The sequence below is a fragment of the Cornus florida genome, unplaced genomic scaffold, assembly GCF_030987335.1.
Source record: "Cornus florida cultivar Cherokee Brave unplaced genomic scaffold, ASM3098733v1 CherokeeBrave_3.0.0_Hap2_Chr04, whole genome shotgun sequence".
In the NCBI taxonomy this organism is placed as follows: domain Eukaryota; kingdom Viridiplantae; phylum Streptophyta; class Magnoliopsida; order Cornales; family Cornaceae; genus Cornus; species Cornus florida.
The window spans coordinates 25556988-25573225 of NW_026775574.1; the positions used below are offsets into that span (position 1 = coordinate 25556988).

Consider the following 16238-nt stretch of genomic DNA (forward strand, 5'->3'; position numbering starts at 1 on the left):
ACACGACATGTCCAAGGAACTTCACTTCCGGTAGCCAAAATTCGTATTTCTCGAACTTGGCATACAACTGGTTATCCCTAAGGATCTGCAAAATTGCTCTCAAGTGATACTCATGCTCCTCTACCGAAACCGAGTATACCAGAATGTCGTCAACGAACACCACCACAAATTTGTCAAGATAGTCACTGAATACACGGTTCATCAAATCTATAAAAGCTGCTGGAGCATTGGTCAAACCAAATGGCATCACCAGAAACTCATAATGGCCATACCGTGTGCGAAAAACGGTCTTGGATATATCTTTATCCTTAACCCTTAACTGATAGTAACCTGACCTCAAATTAATCTTCGAAAAGTATGTCGCTCCTTTCAACTGATCGAACAAGTCATCAATCCTAGGCAAAGGATATCTGTTCTTGATCGTAGCATGATTCAACTTACGATAATCGATGCAAAGTCTCAAAGACCCATTCTTCTTCTTTACAAAAAGAACTGGTGCTCCCTATGGTAAAGCACTAGGATGAATAAAGCCCTTATCTTTCAAATCATGCAATAGACTTTTTAGCTCATCAAGCTCTGCCGGTGCCATACGGTACGATGGCATAGAGATGGGTGCTGTACCGGGAATGACATCAATGGCAAAAACAATTTCCCTTAAAGGAGGTAACTCTGTTAGTTCCTCTGGAAAGACATCAACAAAATCCTCAACAACTGTCGGAAAAGCACGGCCCAAACTGCTATCCTCGTCAACTAGCAAACTAGCCAAGTAGGATCTGTGGTGACTCCAGTCCCCAATACTGAAAACCATCGCTGGGTGGGAACCACTCCGATCTGCCACAAAATGAAAACAATCTCCCTTACGAGTACAAACGAACACCCAACCGTGGAAGCAATCAATCCTAGCCCAAAAGAATGACAACCAATCCATCCTGAGAATGACGTCAAAGCCCGTCATGTCGAGAATAACTAAATCGAACTCTAAGGTCCGCCTAGCTATCTCAATAGCACAACCCCGATAAACATGATCCAAAGACACTGGACCCCCAACTGGTGTGTCAACGCAAAGAAGAATGTCTCAAAGTGTGACCTCCAGACCCAATGAATGTGCAAATGATGCAGAAATGAAAGAATACGATACACCCGTGTTAACAAGAACCCGTGCCCAAGAACTGAAAACTAGAAAGATACCTCGAACTAAAGAGGTGCCGGTGAAAGCATCCACCTGTGGAAGAGCGTAGGCTCGTCCCTAGGTCCCTGAGCCCTGTTGTGAACTACCCTGATAGCCTGACTGATGTGTAGAAGCAGTAGGTATAGAACCCCTGGCTGGATAAGAGCCAACTGGCACCACTGGCTATAGTGCCTGAGGAACTCTGAAACCAGACTGAACCACTGCAGACTGTGTTGGTACCATCTGTGAATCTGTGCCACTACGTGACTTATTCAACAACCCTGGACAATCCTTCTTCAGATGACCTGGCCGCTTGTAATAGAAGCAAGCTCTCTGCCCTATTTTTGTAGAAACTAAAGTTTGACTGGCCTGTGCCTGAAGTTGTGGGCAGCGAGGCTTGATGTGCCCCGGCTGCTGACAATGGTAACAAACCACTCCCTGGGCTGATCCTGAAGATATAGGAACTGTGTGTGCAGAACGATTCTGCTGTGATGCCTCCTGTGAGTGAGTATTGTTCCCTGCCCTGGCCTTCTTCCACTGACTCTTGGAAGATGATGGATTATCTCCATGAGGCTGCTTGTGTGAACCACTGATCCGTAACTGATCCCGTTCCTCTGCTTCAGCTAGTATAGCCCTCTGGACCACTTCTCTGTAAGTCCTCAAATCAAGAATTGAGACCCGTGGCCTAATGTCAAGATGTAGCCCATCCTGAAACTTCATTGCCCTGGCCTCGTCTGTTGCTACCATATCCTCGGCATAACGAGAGAAAGAAGTAAATCGTGTCTTATACTCAATGACACTTATAGTGCCCTGATAAAGACCTGAGAACTGTGTCCTCATCTCTCGCCTCATAACCCTAGGAAAGAAGCACTCGAAGAACAAATCCCTGAACTCGTTCTAAGTCATTAATTCAACATTATGGACATTGGTCATGGACCTCCACCAGATATCTGCATCTCCCATGAACAAGGAAGTAGTCAAGGAAATCCTCAACCTATCCGTGGGAACCGCCATACTGTCTAACTTGCGAACCATAAGGTCCAACCAAGCTTCTGAGACTAGCGGATCTAAACTCCCCGTAAATGGATCAATCTTAACCCTCTGTAGTCGCATGAAGTACTCCAGTGCCTCATTGACTATCAATGCCGGTGCCGGTGCCAGAATCTGTACCCCTGCCACCTGCCTGCGTATCAATTCCTGTAGGGATTCAGCAATCCCCTGATTAATTCCCTGAGCCACTCGATCCCCATAAGTCAGTGCCCGGGGTGCATTAGCATTCATGCCACGAACTGAAATCCTGGGCCTTCCCGGACTCCTCGTGAACTCGGTGTCAGCCACCTGCTCCTCAGTGCCCTGACGTGAAGACTCTCCACGTGTGACAACCATGGTACTAAACGTACAAAATAAATGAGGTCAACAATAACATAAGTTATTATGACCGAGTGCAACTCACACTATGAATGCACGGAACACAAAGCAAGACAAGATATGTAACATACTGTCATGCTAAAATAATTAACGAAAACTTCTTAAACATTTAAGCATTTAAGCAGATAAGTATATGTGTCAAACAAAGATGCTCTTAACCACATAGGCATATAAGCACAAAGACATGTCATACTACCAAACGTGTAATCAAGAAACACATAAACATGTTATAAAGCTAAAACATGTTATCAAAAGCATGTGCATAAATCAAGGTAGATCAACAAAAGCATGATATGCACCCAAAACTCATCGTGCTAAGGTGTTCAAACCTAGAAGCTCTGATACCACTTGTGACGGCCCAAGTTTTTCAACCCGGTGCGCCAGTGATGAACCAAAAATTGAGTTCACTCCTAAGACACAAATGTGACCCTCCATGAGTTCACAAGGCTTAAAGAGAACAAAAATAGAAACAAAGATCAAAAAGGACAAAATTCGTCATCCAAGGGGCAAAAAGGTCAATTCACAATTCAAAGGAGAAACTTGACTCTAAACAAGTCAAACAAGGTGAATATAATATAATCTAATCATTTTGAAACATTACAAGAGGTTCCATGAGCATTGGCTAAGAATCCCACATAATGCCCTATCCTGGTTGAAGTGAAAACTGACACTACTTCACTAAAATATGAATAACTCCCACTGTGTTTGTAATCTGAGAATGGGATTGGTACCATTGGAAATCTCACTCAAAATACATGAATTTAGGCTTAAGAATCACCCCATTTGGATTAGAAACGAAGAAGTTATGACCCTTTGAAGTTGGAAGATCAGTGCTGAAACTCAACAGAAGCTAGGCTCGGGATCAAGCTATTTCGGTCGACCAAAATAGAGTTTTGGATGACCGAAATGAGGATGCTAAGAGCTGAAATCATGAAGGAAAGGTTCTTGTTGCTTCGGTAGACCGAAATAAGGGTTCGGTCGACCAAAATAACCCTTGAACAGTATAATTGGCTACTGGATTGGAATTTTACTGTGCATTGACAAAACCATTTGCCATCGGTCGACCGAAATGGAGTTTTGGTCGACCGAAACACCATGAAAAGCTGCTGAAAAGGCTGTTATGAGTCCAAGGTGCAAGGTTCAACCTCTACTTTGAATCACTTCATGAATTGGTTCAAAATGAATATGCAAAACTAATTTTTCATGAGTTTTAAGAATGTGAAAATGCTAACATCTTTGATATGAATAAATAAATATAAAACAATGGCCCATGGCCTCATACACATCATTTACAAGATTTTCATATGTCAAACCTCAAACTTTGGTTTAAATACATTTTTGTTGCAAAGGTTGATACCAAAAGTGTCTAAGTACAAAAGTATACATGTTTGGCCCTTAGCCTTGATGCGACCTGAGCGTGTGTACAAAATAATGCACAACACTTTGGTTTTGGAAATGGTATCAAACGGGCATCATAGTTTATATTTATAAACTGCTAGACACTTATACTATGTAGTATGAAGTGAAAAGGGATCGAACCCAAGAGATTGAACACGTGTTGGGATTAAACTTGATTTTAGTGCTAATGAGATTGCATGAGAGAGAGAGAGAGAAAGAGAAAAAGATTTTGGTGGAGTGATTAAACTAGAATTCAATTGAAAGCATGGAAATAGAAATGACAATGCAAGTAAATTAAACTAAGAATTAAAGAGATAGGAAGAGAGTCTTAGGGTTAGGATTCACCACTAAGCTCATGTAATTAACCATTTACTTTCAATTAATGGGGAATTCATTAGTGTAATTAGATGTGGTCACATTATCATCACAAATCACAATTGTAAGCATAGATTATCAACATCAAGAATGAATTGTCTACCTAATGACAATTAAACTAAAGTGTAGAACCCATTCAAGACTACGTCATAACCCACAATACACATTCACAAATGTATCCGATAAGAACACACATCACTCAAGAAGATAATACTAATTGTAATTAGAAGTATGGATTAACATAATCAAGCACAAATTGCCTACTTTACTACAGTTAACTAATGACAATAAGCTAATTTGTAGAACAACCCATCAAGATTAAGCCTTTATCCATCAAATTAATTGACAATTGTATCCACTAAGTATCATGCTATGGCCATCACTAAACACAACTAAAAGAAGTATCTAGTGTAAAGTATAATTCTAAATCAATCACACATAGACATGCAATTTTCATATAGAATCAATGGAAGAATTAATTTTCAATCATCTAATGAAGACTAAAATACCTAATTAATCATATATAAACATACAATCAACTAGAGATTTCAATGGAAGAATTCATCAATACAAACCCTAATTTAACAAATCAAGCATGTATATATATAGAAATCACAAGGCCATACAATTTAATTACAACATAATAATTCCCCAAGAAAAGAAATACAATGGTTAGGGTTACATGAACTTAGGGCTCATCCAAGCCCTAAGTGAAGAACTAGCTCATGGAGAAGATGATCATGGTGTCAACAAGCTCCATCTCCATCTTTTGGCTTCTTCTTCTTCTTCCTTCAATTGTTGACAAAGCCTCTGTAAAAATGTTCTTCAAACCCTAGTTTTCTCTTCTCCCAGAGAGAACGTAATATCACGGTACAGAATAAATAAAACTTAATAATTAAAAATAATAAAACTCTCTCCTAAATAAAATAAAAACTAACTCTCAACTAATGGTTTACTGGGCCTTAAGTAATAACCCTATTAAAGCCCAATAGTTCACAAAATAAGCCCAAACAATAAGAAAATCCTATAATGTTGCCAAGTCCTGGGGGATCGATCCCTCACCCTAGGGGATTGACCCCCCAGAGTTGGAAATTTCCTGTAAGCCCTATTTAGCTCCGTTTTGGTCCTGAGCTCATTGGTTTGCTTCTTCATCTTTGGGAACATCATCAAAGGCCTGATATTGACTGCTTTTGAAGAATAAACACACTATACGAGCAATGGGCTGCAACCTCCTTTTGTCATTTTCTGAGCTTTTCTGAATATCTTTGCTTAACTCCAAAAAGGCTTTAGTGAATCAAAATTAGCTCATTTTAACTTTATTACCCTAAAATACACATAAACATAAATTAGGACTAAAACATGAAATTAAGATAGATGCAAAGACTGAAATACCCTAGCTTAGGTGCTGAAATGTGCAATATTTAAGCAGTTATCAGGCCTCTTTACATACATGTTTATAATGTCAAAAGCAAATGTTTGGGTGTCATTACATATCAAGAAAGCTACTAAAGCTCCAAAAGTACCATACACCCATGGCATTCAAAATATGATATCAAAAGAAAGGCATGTTAAACGCTTGCATGTCAATATACAAAAATGCTTCATTTAGCTCAAAAGCTTCTAAGGATGATGAGCATCCAAGAACATAATCTCTTTACCTGAAAAACAACCCAAACCACGAGGGTGAGTAATCAAGTTACTCGTAGGAAGAAGCATATGCGTATACCCTAAAGTTTTAATATCATTGCGAGATCAATATAGACGAATATAAGGGATGATTCCTCTTAACATCTATATTCATGGTATTCTAAGGGATCATTTTAAGCTAACTTAAATGATTCTTTAGCAATACAAATCAATATTAATGTACTTAACAACATCAATTCTCTAATAACAAGAATTTCAAGCTACAATTAAGCATTGCTTGTCAACTTGAAATTAAATGCGAAATCAATTAGTGGAATACTTAGACATCACGTCTCGGACTAAACCAAGAACAAAAATGGTTATTTCGGACATTAACCCACTGGGAAGACCACCCCAGTGCGCACTATCTCAATTGGGGAACACTCATACCTCCCGTACTAAAGCCAAACTTTAGCCATGTCATATTAACAATGTCCTAAGAGAATCCAAAATATATCAAGTTCAAAACTCATATATATAGATAATAAGGCATATCAACCACTTTATAAGCACAAGTATTTTGAAACCACACAAACCATGTCTTATGGTTCCAAGTCTAGAATGGCATGCTAAATGACAAGTACTCTTCATGATATTATGCACAATACAATATCACCTACTTATTAATTTAAATCATGCCTCAACATTAAGCTTTATATACTAATTATCAACATTTTAGCAATAAGCTTCTAAATTAATCACAATTTGTAATTCACAAGAACATAGAATTATTTCCACAACAATATAGCAATTCAAGTCAATAGAAATTGCATATAACATCAATAATTCTACAAGAGTTCTATATCACTACCACATGTGAATTTACTAGAATTTAGCACACTACTAAATTATATAATCCTTCTACACATGGTTTATACATATCATACATGCTTAATCAATAAACCCTAAGTCAAGAAGTGAGGGTTTCCTATAATATGCAAGACTATCATATTAAAAGCATGTACACAATATATATTAAACCCTAAGGATTATAAAACACTTAGAATATAAACATACTACCACCCCTACCTCAATAGAGAATTGAATCTCTATAATCCAAGCAGCCAAGCTCTAAATGTAAAACAAGTTTGGGGTTATTGAAGAGGAGAGTGAGAGGAATCTTTTCTCTCCCAAGGTTTATTGTGAGCACTTGCATTTTTATCATTTTTCTGGTCATTTTGACATACATGCATTTTATTTTTTTCTTGTCAGAATTATAATTATTTTGCAAATGTGTGGTAATTTCATTAAGTGTCATTATTTGTTAAGAAATATGATAGACTTTATTATGCAAATAGCATATTTGCTTGTGGTTCCTACGGTTTGTCGGGAGGATGTGTTACAGGAGTTTCACACTTCTCGTTTTACTGTGCTTCCAGGTGGTACTAAAATGTATCATAATTTGAAATGCCAGTATTAGTGGAATGGGATGAAGGCAGATGTAGCTCAGTTTGTTGCTAGATGTCTTACTTGTCAGCAGGTAAAGGCAAAGCATCAGAGACCTGCAGGTTTGTTACAACCATTGCCAGTAGCACAGTGGAAATGGGAATGTATTGCTATGGATTTTGTGATAGGACTTCCGAGGTCACAGAGGGGTAATGAGTCTGTTTGGGTCATTATTGATAGATTGACTAAAACCGTTCACTTTTTGCCTATTAAGGCGACAGATTCTACTGAGGCACTTGGCTTATTGTATGTTAGAGAGATTGTCAAATTGCATGGGGTTCCATTATCCATTGTTTCGGACAGGGATGTCAAGTTCACATCGAAGTTCTGGGAAGGGCTTCATGCAGCGTTTGGTTCACCGTTGCATTTTAGTACGACATTCCACCCGCAGACGGACGGCCAGTCGGAGCGTACTATCCAGATCTTGGAAGATATGCTTCGGGCCTGTGTATTTGATTTTGGTGGTAGTGGGGAGGATCATTTACCTCTTGTTGAGTTTGCCTACAACAATAGCTATCAGTCGAGTATTGAGATGGCTCCTTTTAAGGCATTGTATGGGAGGCCTTGTCGTTCTCCTATTTATTGGACTGAGGTGGGTGAGACAGCCGCCTTAGGGCTAGACATTGTCTTGGAAACCACTGAAAGATTAAGTTGATTTGGCAGCGGTTGTTGACTGCTCAGAGCCGAAAAAAAAGTTACGTAAATAGACGGAGACGACCATTATCCTTTGAAGTGGGAGACCACGTGTTTCTCAAGGTTTCTCCATGAAAAGGATTTCTACGGTTTGGAAAGAGTGGCAAGTTGTCACCTTGTTTCATTGGGCCATTTGAAATTTTGGACCGAGTAGGCGAGGTTGCTTACAGATTGGCATTGCCACCATAGATGGACAGGGTCCATAATGTGTTTCATGTTTCGATGTTGTGGAAGTATGAGTCGGATCGATCACATATATTGAGTTGGGTTGATGTTGACATTGATGAGGATGTTTCTTATGAGGAGGGACCCGTTCAGATTCTTGACACTCGGGACAAAGTGTTAAGGGGTAAAACGGTGACTCTCGTGAAGGTTTTATGGCGACATCACGGTGTTGAGGAGGCTACGTGGGAACGGGAACAGGTTGTTCATTCTACGTATCCAAGTTTGTTTTCTTCCCCAGGTACGACTTGATTTCGGAGACGAAATCCTTGTATATTGGGGAGATTGTGAGCACTTGCATTTTTATCATTTTTCTGGTCATTTTGACATACATGCATTTTATTTTTTTCTTGTCAGAATTATAATTATTTTGTAAATGTGTGGTAATTTCATTAAGTGTCATTATTTGTTAAGAAATATGATAGACTTTATTATGCAAATAGCATATTTGTCAATTAGTATTTCATAAAGGGCATTATAGACTTTTTATTTTACAAATGGCATTTTTGGTAATTGATTATTTTATAAAGAGCAAAGTTGACTTTTATTTTTCAAATGGCATATTTGGCATTTGGTCATGTCATGGGGGTAGTGTGGACTTTTAGTATGCAAACGGCATACTTGGTAATACGTACATGTGTGAAGGGCCTTTTAGTCATTTCATGGGGGCATGCTTTGGCTAGGTTTATGCTTGACATGTGGAGGGGCACTTGGTTGTATATTGTGTGTATAGATGGTGACTCTTGTTTTGTGATCCACACATTTTCTACAACCATAAAAAAAAAAATTAAAAAAAAAGTAAGCTGCAGAATTTTCGTCCCTTGTATTCCCTCACCATAGTCTTCTTCTTTACTTGTCATTTTGAAGGCCTTGTGTTGTGAATTTGGGTTAGCTTTGTGAATGAAAAAGATTCCTAAGATCCTAGACTTCCTTTTTGATGCTGAAGTTGTGAGCATTTTCCACCTGTGGGGTTGTCAAAATCTGATTTGAAAAGGAGAAGAGGTGGTTGTATGTCAAAGATGGTGTTCTTCATTTGTTTACAAAGTTGGTGGCTTTGATTCACTCCTTGGGCTTTTAAATTTTCTTGAAAGGATTTTCAAGCTTCTAAGAGGTAGGATTGTCTAACCCTCAATTCCTTTGCCTTTAATGAGTTAATCTCTTTCAATTTTTGAGTTGCAAAGTTCATGCAAACAAAACTGAAATTTTGTGCTGCTGAAATTGTTAGGCTGAATTACATGCAACTGTTTTGCTCAAATTGATGTAAATTCGTAATTGATGTTTTAGAGATGATTTGGTGTTATGATAATATAGTTAATTAGCTTTCATTGAGAATTGGTTTCACTTAAATTGGTTGAGAAATGAATTTATAATGAATTTTTAAAGTTAGAGTATTCTTGCTGGAAATTCTTGGTTGGGGCAGTTTCTGTCCGAGTTTTTCTCATCAAACCCGCTTTAGATGGTATGATATTTTGATGAAATAAAATTTTATCTTAAAAATATAGTCTTTTAAATTTCAGTGGCCTTTGGATTCACTCAATTTGGACAAAAATTGAATTTACTATGAATTTTTGAAGATGGAAGCTACAGGCTGGAAATCAGTGTCTGACAGATTTTTATTTCGAAATTGTGGATTAAAACTGTTCCAATTGGGGAGGGATTTTGTTAAACTAAATTGACACTCTCAAATTAAATTGTTTAAGCTTTCATTAGGCTTTGGAATCACTCAATTTGACTTATAATTGAATTTGTTATGATTTTTTCAAAGATGGAAGCTACAGGCTGGAAATCAGTTTTTGGGCAGGATTTAGTTCGAACTTTTGGGTCAAAACTGTTCCAATTGGGAAGGGATTTTGTTAAACTAAATTGACACTCTCAAAGTACAATGTTTAAGCTTTCATTAGGCTTTGGAATCACTCAATTTGACTTATAATTGAATTTGTTATGAATTTTCAAAGATGAAAGTAACATGCTGCATGTGAACTGTTTACTATTTAGAAACTTCGGAACATGACACAAATGTGCATTCATCTTGCATGGTCATGGGGTTAAGGTTAGAATGGAAAAAGGAAGTGAAATTTCAGTAAATGATTTTGAAAACTAGATAACCGGGAGGTGCCTTGTATCCGTGAGTTAGGAAAGTGGGATTGATTCAATGATTTCAAAACCGGACAAGGAGTTGCCTTGTCTATGCAGTTAATGGGAATCTAGAGAAGAAATAGGAGTTGCCTATGCGTAATTGTGTCACTAGGCCCCAAATGATTACAAGGAGTTGCCTTGGATCAGGGATAAATGATCAATTCTCTTCTCGTGGTACAGGGAGCAGCTCTGGCCGGATTACATTAACTTTTTGTGATGGAAATTGAATTTTGGGAAGTGAGAAGTGTCAGTGGCATTAGCATTAGCATTAGCATTAGCATTCGTATTGCATGGCACTTCATTTTATTATCCTACATGACATTATTTCTTTCCTGAGTTTATATGATCCCATTATCCTTTATCTATTCTTTGTTTGGATTCACGGAGGTATTAAGGAGTGCGCTTTAGGCAATTACTGCTGAGCTGTGGTTGCTCATTCCTATTTTATTTACATCTTTTCAGGTCATAACATGGATGGTGTGGAGGGTGTTCCTCCTCAACTGTAGACAGAGTTGGGGCTGGTGTTGTTGTGTTATATTCCGCATAATAGTTTATGTTTTGTCTTATATTTCTTTAGAATATTTCTGGCATGTAATAAGTGTTATTTCAGACTTTAAAACTTTGATGTTGTAATATTTGCATCTTATCTATTAATTTTCAGTCTTGTTTTTGTAAAGGGACATAAATAGGTGGATGTGTGGTTGAGACAGGTTGCAGGGATAGTTTTTTTTTATTTTTTTATTTTTTTATTTTGAGATTGTGATTGTTTGTGTGTTGTGTTCACAATCCGGACTACGTCTAGGGGCGTGACATTTATGCTCTAAGATGAATGGAAGGAAGCCAAAATGAAGGAATAAGCTATGCACTAAGCTTTCCTCTAATGGTGGATTTGCTAGAGTTATGAAGAACAAGTGTAAAATGAAGAAGGTGAAGTGAAAATGGTGAGTGAAGGGTCTAGTAATCCTCCACTCACTATGTGCTCTTACACTACCTCTCACACACACACAATGCAAGACTAAATCTTGATCCTACACTTGTCACTAATCTAATGCTCCACCCTAGGATTAATCCTAAGCCTACACTTGTCACAAATCAATGGCTACATGTGCACTAATCTAAGGCCAACAAGTGGGTGAATCTCCACCCTCCAAATGTCAAGAAGTCATAGTGCCAAGTCTCTTCACCCAAATGCCAACAAGTGACTCCATGAGAGTGTGACACTTGTCACACTTTCAAAAAATTGTAAAATGGTCCTTTTTCAAAATATCTTCCAAAATAAATTGCAAAAAGGTCCCTAAAACGAAAAATAATTATTTTACATAATTACACTAAAACTCCAAAAGTTATGAATAATTACACTAAAGTATGCATTCATGCCCTTTATGAAAAAAGTAAGCAACTAGATGCTTTTCTACAAAAGTAAAAATACCAATGTCATGGAAATCAAATACCATGAATGCATGCAAAATTGGAATCAAATCCGAGCACAACAAGTGAGTTTATGCAAGGAAAAACGAAAAACGGGAAAAAGATGAAATGGGGAAAAGACGAAATAGGAAAAAGACGAAAAAAGAAATTCACCAAAAATGGAAAAGGAGGAAAAAGACCTGGTCATTACAGGAAAAATAGTCTTTTCAAAATAGAAATGGGTGTCACTGTGCACACCATTGGAAAGACAACGAAAAATTAATAAAGTTAAACTCAAGAATCACCTAATTCGGAGTCCAGACGAAGGAGATATGACTATTTGAAAACGGAGCGTCAAGGTTGGCTAGACGGGGGCACCATGGGTGCCCACGACGCACGTCGCACACGAGTTAGTGCATGCCGCACACGCATGCGCGCGGTGTAACTCTCCTGACATTGCCAATGGCTTGCACTAATTTTTTAGATTGAAATGCTAATTGGAAGGCCCAAACGACATTTTTTGGAAAAAAGTTGTAAAGTAACCAGCCCCAAAATCATGTTTTCTACATGACTATATCAAGAGAAGTTTTTATTTTTCAACTGAAATACCCAAAATTCCCCTTAGATTAGATTTTTTCCTGAAAATGTGTGCACACCAGAAAATCATATTTGATGTGGGGTTTTCGAGACCGAGTCCACATTTTTTAGAAAATGTTTTGAAGAAACCCCCCCTAAAATCACGTTTTCTAAGTGACCATATCAAGGCCGAAGCTTATTTTTCAAAGGAAATACCCTAAAATTCCCATAAACCAGATTTTGTGAGGAGTGTGAAAATGAGAGCAACCAAGCGTTCATTTCATGCAATAAGGTGTTTGGCAAAACGATTGTGCACACAAACATAAAATTCATAATTAAGCACACTAGAATGGTCTAGGACCTCAAAATACGTCTAACGCAAAATTTGACCTATTGAACCTCAAGTTTGCAAAATTTGACCTATTTAACCTCAAGTTTGCAAAATATTGCTTTTAAAGGAAAACATGAAACCAAAAGTATACAAATGGAAGCAAAAGACGTTTTGGCCCTTGGCCACACGTCATACATATACAAAGAGTCATAAAGAGTATGCTTATGAACACTTTACACATCCCGAATTAAAAATGACATACTAAAACCTCAAATTCATAATATTTCCAAATAAAGCATGAAAAAGAAATGGCATACATGTGATTCAAAGATTCTTGGCCCTTGACCTCATTACATACACATCAAGTGAGTTTCAAAAGGTGCACTTAAGTGCACATTACATAGTTCAAATAAAAGATACAAGTTTTGGCATATTAAACCAAAATAATGCAAAAACATGCTAGCAAATGCATGTAACAACTACACCAAAATGCTCCAAGCTACTAAACAAGTCTAAGGATGTTATGCATCCCAAAATAGAGTTTCCATACCTAAAAAAGATCCCAAACAACTAGGGTGAGTAAACAGGTTACTCGTAAGAAATGAACATGCGCATAACCTAAAGTTTTAATGGTTTTGCAAATTTAGTATAAATCGATCCATGTGGTTCATGCCACCTAACGTCTATGTCCAAGGCGAGACTAAGGGAGCATCCTAAGCTACCTTAAAGTATTTCTAGCATAAACCATAATATTAGTGCAATTTAACAAGATTAGGGAACCGAGTACACAACGACTAGTTACAACTCCATTATATTATCAACTTGAACTTAAAATACAAAATTAACTAGAAACAACAAGTTACATCTATTTAATGATATCAACTTGGAAGTAAGGTACAAAGTCGACAAGAAACAAGAAGTTACATCTATTTAGTGATATCAACTTGGAAGTAAGGTACGAAGTCAACAAGAAACAACAAGTTGCATCTATTTAGTGATATCAACTTGGAATTTAAGTACGAAGTTAACAAGAAATAACAATTTTTGTCATATAGTTATCAACTTGAAATGAAAATACGAAATCAAACAAAGGTGGATACTTGAACATCACGCCGGAATAGACACGAGCACAATGGATCACTTTTGGGTTACTCGGCCATGGATACCATCCTCTAAGTGCGCACTATAAAGTAGAGAGAACTCATATCTCCCATACTAGAACCTTACTCTAGCCATAGTCAGGATAATGACATCTTAAGTTTCTAAAATTAACAAATTATGCAACAAAAGTATCTCATATATACTCAATGCACTTAGCCAAATACCATGCACAACCAAGTTATGGAAATCACACAAGATATGCCCTAGGCCCTTATGATCGGTTGATCAACTATACATCAACCTTCGCAATAGCACGAATCATTGTAAAATAGGGCTATTGGTCGGGTAAGTCGAACCACTGGGACTGCGCTAATCTATGGCAACCTAAGTGTCTAGAGTCATTTTAGAGTGATAAGGGGTGTTCATAGAGGGTTTGTTTTGTTTGTCACTAAACTACAAATTCAGAATGCATAAAATAATAAATTGAAGGAGATTAAAAGAGAAGATTTAGAGAAGGAAGTCTAGGGAAGTGAATCCACTCCAAACCTCTACACAAGCTAATTATATGATTGATTTGGGGAATTAATGTAGAAATGACCTTAATATATAATAATACATTACTACTATAATATCTTCAAGAAATTCAATTAATTAAAGAGTAAGAACAACCTATCAAAGCTTCACATGGTTGAGTTACCTAAACTAAGATGCAACCCTAGACATTCTCACTAAGCTAGAGATTGTCAAACAATTAATCAATTGGTGGAAGCACATGATATCAAGTCACAAGATTAAATCATCAAAAGAAATTCTTAAGCTATGGATTAACAAACTACTCAAAACCATGCCATTAAAACCGTTCCATAATCTTAGTTCCATTGTCACTATGAAACTATAAGCCATACAACTATGAGATTAAATAATCTAAGACAAGAGTATGTAAATCAACATAGTCATTCAAACATTCAAAATCTTCATTACAATTTGTAACATGCTCTAGACCATGGAACTAGCCAAATATACATTTCATTCCCCAAAATAAATCAAAAACTAGACATGCTTACAAGGTAGAGTTTCATCGCCTCCCTAGATGGAGGTTTAGTTACCCATTGATGCACTAGATGAAGGAGGAAGCAAAGCCTTGACCTCCATTTTCGAGCTCCCCTCTTTTAGCTCCAAGAACACACCTTTCTTGCTCTCTTCTCTCTCCTCTATCTTGCAAAAATTCAAGGATAATCCTTTTGTGTGGTCCTTCCTCTCTCTTATCAAGCTCAAGTCAAGGCCCTCTCTCCTCCAGGGAACACCTCCAACCACTTCATAAAGAAGGAAGATGGCATTGAGGAAACCAATGTGCAAGTGGCTGAAATTGAGCCATTTCCGAGTGCAATCTGCCTGATTTTCGAGCACTCGAAGAGTGGTCTCGAGCACTCTAAATTAGTGTAATGTGCAACATGCTCTTCTTGCTCAGCACTGATCTACTTTGGTAAAACTACTATAACTTTGTGCCCCGAACTCCAAATTATGATCTGTTTGAAGATTTGGAGAGATGATTCAGTTCTTTAAAAACTTCATGTTTTGATGAAGACCCAATTCTCAAGTCTGGTTGGTCAAAAATGGGGAGAAAGGCAGTACTTCAGTGCTGCCAGGCAGTTCTGCGCACCTCTGTTAAGAAGATCATAACTCTCTACTCCGAACTCCGAATGATGAACCGCTTGAAGATTTGGAAAGCTGATTCAGAGCTCTAAATCTTTCATGTTATGATGGAAGTCCATTTATTGAGTTTCCTAGGTCGAAAATGGCGACAAAAGTCAGGTTCTACTGCTGCCAGAAATTCAGAATTGGCACCCTTTTTGTTCAAAATTCCACAAGGCATCATTTTTGCTTCCTTTTTGCACTTTAACCTGAAAATGCACAAAAACATGCAAATGGAGTTAATCTACATAAAATAATCAATTAATGGACTTTGTTAATGTAATTTAGGGCGCTTGAATATACAGTATTCAGCGCTTATCACACCCCCAAACTTACATTTTGCTAGTCCCTTAGTAAAACCAAAATGCAAAGCTCAATGGAATGAAAAACAGGGGAATGCTATTACAAAAATATCCACTATGGCAAAAATAAACATAAACATAGCTCAAATACAACTTGAAACAGATAAAGAGCTGGAGACGGGATCATTGGGAAGACTACCTTGCATATATGAAGCATTGATACAAAAATTGGCAAAAACCATTTCAACATGCATGCATCAACATCATAGTCCATATA

The 16238-nt window shown here is 37.5% G+C and overlaps 1 long non-coding RNA gene across 1 annotated transcript; it reads left to right on the plus strand.

The window, feature by feature from the left end:
* The first annotated feature begins 9018 nt into the window (after positions 1-9018).
* On the plus strand, positions 9019-11228 carry LOC132303016 (uncharacterized). Its single transcript, XR_009481046.1, has 2 exons — positions 9019-9527; positions 11015-11228. It is a non-coding gene; the product is annotated as an uncharacterized LOC132303016 (long non-coding RNA).
* The last annotated feature ends 5010 nt before the right edge of the window (positions 11229-16238 follow it).